Raw genomic sequence first — 5008 nt, forward strand, 5'->3', positions numbered from 1 at the left:
TAAGGAGTTTATAAACATCAAGATGAAAAAGATAATTCACAGCCAGCAAAAGGATGAGAAAGATTCAAATGCAAATTAAAACATTAAAAATATTTATAATAGCCAAAATCTGGGGAAATAACAAAGTGTTATTCACACTTTGTAGGTAGAATTCAGTGTGAGAGTACCTAAAAATTTAGACTCTACATATACTTTGGATCAGCAAATGTCACATACAGACCTTTCTTCTACATAGCAATGCATGTGCACTAAGCTATCTGATAAGGAAAATAACTACTACATTATGAAAGAGTGGAAACAGTTTGGGCTTCCTCAGGTACAAAAAGCTTGCTACCCAGTGTTATATAATGATTAAAAATCCCATGGCCAAGTTTGACATGGAGATTTCCGCAAGACATTATTATAAGAAGAAGCAAGATCCATCCATGAAGAGGAAGCTTCCAGACAAAATCACAGATGTATATATAACCATGTTGGAAGAGGTCTGAGAAAATGCACACCAAAATGTAGGCTTGGTGTTTCTGATAAGGAGTGTGGCATCCACAGGGGAGGGGAGTGGAAGCAGGTCAGAAAGAAATCATGAGGTTTGTTTCCTTTTCGTCTCCTGTACTGCTTTGTGGTTTAAAGTATTTATGAATGTATTCATGTGTACTTCTGTAGTTGAACGTACAAAAACACAATAACTTAGTTATCATTGCACAGTAATACTTGCTGTGAAGTGTAGTGGAATGGTCACTTCCGAAATCTTGCTCAGGATAATTTACTTTTACAGAGTACAACTGGAGCACCAATTATAAGACCACAGCTTATGAGATTCATGGTATAGTGTCGGATTCTTCAGAACCACAGCACACAGGACTGAGCCTGCATCGGCACATGTTTTAAGATGATGCCTAAATTCTCATTAGAGTGGGAGCTGGGGTGTGATGAGGTGATTTTGCTGACAAACTGCACCTTGTTCCATCACACTAAATTTTGCACTGCAGTGAGTACTGTCACATTCTGGGATAGATTGTCTCTCTCTGTTGGTACCCTACTGAACTTTTACTCTTTAACATATAAGAAAAGCCGTGGCAGGATGAAGCCTTCTGCTCTCATTAATTGTGAAACTGACTTAGAGTTGTTTGGCAAGGCTGTTGAACAAGGACATCGTTAATCTCTCTTGAATTTCCTGAGAAATAGATTGATGCCCTAATACCATTGAATTTTCTGCCTCCAAGACTGGCCTTTTGGGTCTGTCATTTGTTTTCTGCTTCTGACAGAGATCTGAATAAGCAGAACAACACCGAGAATGCAAAGGTTGGCATCAGTGAGCTGCAGCAGAGACAGCTGGGAGTGCGGAAGACTTGGGACACATACCAGACTGCACACCATCCAAAGAAGGCAGCTGCAGTCGGTTTTCTTCCATGTTGGAGTGGAGGCCAAGGGTTGTAAATTTTTTAATTTTTAAAGAGAAGCAAGAGGCCCCAATGTTGTATGCTTTTACTGTTAGCTTCCAAATGTTTGGAAACACAAATAGAAAATTAACATATTATAAAATTCTACCATCACTTATTCAACCCTATACAACTTACCACAACCAAGTTTGGCATTTGGATATTCACCACTTTGCAACATTACATTTATGACTTTTTCAGGCAATCTTAAATACTCCATGTCACAGACTCCCAAACCTTGCAGTGTATTCTTACACACTCTTTGCTAAAGTTTTCAATAATGCACGCTATTGGGTTCTACTCACATGCATTGGAAACTATATATTTTTTATAAACTCTCCCATTGAATACATATAGTTAGTTCAACAAGAGCCTCTGGCTAGCTGCCAATCAGCTATAATTGGAATGGCAGATGGGATCTATCTTAAATGCAAATTCTAATCCATTAATGGTGGTTGTCTGGAACACTGACTTGAGGACTGTCAGACTGTGTGTGGCCAGGTCTATGGGGAAAGACTTGCCATCTTTTAATGATGCATACCTTGGGTACCTGTATAATTCTTTTTTCTGACCATGGCACATAGGGCAGGATTTTTGCTTTAAAAATACTTTAAATCTCTTTGCAATGTTGGCCTATCTTCTTCTGTAAGTTTGTGTGATGGGAAAGGGAAGGAGAGACAGAGAAAGGAATGGAGAAAGTATTAAAGGGAGAAAGAAAGAGAGAGGGAGGGGAAGTGTGGAAGGGAGAAGGGGAAGGAGAGAGGAAGAGAGAGATGAAAGAGGAGATCAAGCTACTGGTTTTTGCTCAAAACATAGACCTCCTAGGTTTCTAAACTCAGATTTTTGTAAAGATTACAGAAATTGATGAACTTCAATCTTCATTTACTAGACAGTAGTCTAATTAGGCTTGATAAGCATAGCATAGTTCCCCTGGGTTGCAATTCTATTCCTAAGATGTCCCATTTCTTCTGACCTATCCACCAGTTATCAGAATATCTTCTTTTAGCTCTTTAGTTGGTCATAATTTTGAGGAGAATTGAGATGTCTGTGTGTGTAGTTGAAGTCCATTATTATTTGAAAACGTTTAGCAGTCTTGATTAAAAGGAAGCAATTAACAATATGTAACCATGTGTTTGTGGTATCAGTAAACTTCAAGGGAGTGCTCTCATGTTGGGTCAATAGCAGAACATTGTCACCAGGAACCAAGGTTTTCTCTTCCTTTTGTTCTACCTCATAAATCAGAGGCTGATTTGTTTGCAAACAAGCACTGATTGCCCTTATAGCTTTCGACTAGCTTCTGGGTTCAAAGATTTCTTCCATAACAGGGAAAAGAGCAGGACAAAGGGGAACTTTCTCCTTGAAAACAGCTCTCATGTTGGGAAGAAAAAAACTGTGAAGTCTCAGGTACTCTCTCACTCCTTTTATATCACCAGTCAGAACAGTGTTTTAAATCCTTTACTGGACCAATCATTGGCAAAGGTAAATTAGTCAAACCAATGGCAATTCACTCCATGGGCTGAACATGCTACAAGCAGAAACAAGCAGCAGCAGAAGAAGATAATGAGTGGCAGGGAGTAATGAACAATGTGTTGGGTTGAGATGAGTTTAGACAACAGCTCAGAGAGCTTGTTCTAGTGCTGGGATGATGAGAACCATTTCCTAGCATAAAACAGGTTTATGAGGATCTGAGATTCCTGTTCAGTAGCTATTTATAGGATAGAAAGTGTGTCAAAATGATGACTTCAATTTAGGTGCAAAGATAAGATATATTTGCTACAAGCACTAATGAAACATATTTTCCTTATTTTAGATCAGTAATGGACAGTTGCGGACACAGGTATTTTCATTAATAGAACAGGTTAAGCATTACGTCAACATATGTAACAAATTCTAATGTTTCTCAGGCAAACTGTGGCTCTGAATCATGGAGCTTTACAAATTTAAAGAGGCTTTGGGATAGATGAATAGCACTAATGTGAACAAGGGGATGACCCATGGTATTTGTAAAAAGCTCAGAGACATTTTACAATCGATAGAACTTAGATTTACAACATGCAAAACCAACATGCCTGCCCTAAGCACAAAGATGCTCTTAAGCTGTGAGTGAGAGGTAGTCAGATGTGAGCAGCAAACTCAAGTTTTTTAAAAAAATAGAGCAAGCTAACTTTTGTTTGTCTCTACCCAGTGATTTTTTAACCTTCTGGGTTTAAGGGCCTCATTGAGAATCTGAACAAAGTTGTGGAATGCTTCCCAGAGAGGTGCATTTGCATAGCTGCACAATGATTTGAATATTAATAACCTCTACTCTAGTGTTCTTGGCCCTATTAGAAGAACTAAAGCAGCGTAACTAATAACTAACGATAGACATCATTAATTGAGTCCTTTCCAGTCTCCTAGGCACCACCAAAATCTACTCACTGTGAGCATCAGGGGCTCAAAAACACATAGTTTTATAAAGTCCTTTTTTTTTTGTTTTTGATGAAATTAATTAGATCCTTCCTGACTTATGAGTGAAGCAAAGGGTTTATGTCAAAAAAAAAACCCAAAATTTTGTGCATCGGCAAATTGCTTCAACCTTCTGAGTCTTACTTTATGTCACCTGTAATCTGAGGAGAGTAACTGTCCCCAAGACAGAGTAAAAATAAAGGAAACTGTACACAACAACCACAGCAGAGCACGTCCCTGCATACAGCTTGCACTATAAATATTTAACTTCACTGTAGGCATGTATAAGAGGCTGATTTATTTGCAGGAAGAATCTTGTTCAAATAGGGAATGATTACTTGGACTAAGAAATTCACGGCCATAATATTTACGTTGCATGTGAAAAACAGAAAACAGCAAGGGCACCAGCAAGCTGGAGACTATTTGAGCCACACAGGACTCAAACACATTAGCCAAACAAAGCTCTTTAATCCTCTGGTCTCATCCTCTCCAGTGACCCTGATTTTGGGAGGCCTTTGGAGGTTGCCAATTTCTAAAGCTTTAACACTTCCCTGCCAATAAACTAGATTCTTGGGACTGTGGAAAGAGATTCTTTCTAGTGACCGGAGTGTTCTGAAGAGGGAAGAGAGTAGAAAGCAACAAGGACACATTGCTTTTCTAGTGACGTCAAAACAACAACAACAATAATAAAACCCCAAGATTTGAAGATAATGTAATGTATAATCCAGAGTAGACATCTGGAGATTTACTCTGTCGAGGCTGCAAAAAGATACCCTATCATACATTACAGTTTCTCTTCTTCTTCTTCTTCTTCTTCTTCTTCTTCTTCTTCTTCTTCTTCTTCTTCTTCTTCTTCTTCTTCTTCTTCTTCTTCCAGTTTAGAATAGAGTTTACTTAGGGCATGGGGAAGGGAGTTGAGGGAGTAGTAGAGAAAGAGAAAGGGGAGGAAGGAGAAAGAGAGGAAGGGAGAGAGAGAGAAGTAGAGGCCATCCGTGAGCATGTGGGGAGAGAGAGGGGGAGAGGAATAGGGAGAGAGGGGGAAGAGTGTAAGGGAGCAAGAGGAGAAGAAAAGAGCTAAATTTTTCAAAACCAACTGTACTTATGGTTCTTAACCCTTCCACCTCCCT

The sequence above is a fragment of the Grammomys surdaster genome, unplaced genomic scaffold, assembly GCF_004785775.1.
Source record: "Grammomys surdaster isolate TR1022 unplaced genomic scaffold, NIH_TR_1.0 191, whole genome shotgun sequence".
Taxonomy (NCBI): Eukaryota; Metazoa; Chordata; class Mammalia; order Rodentia; family Muridae; genus Grammomys; species Grammomys surdaster.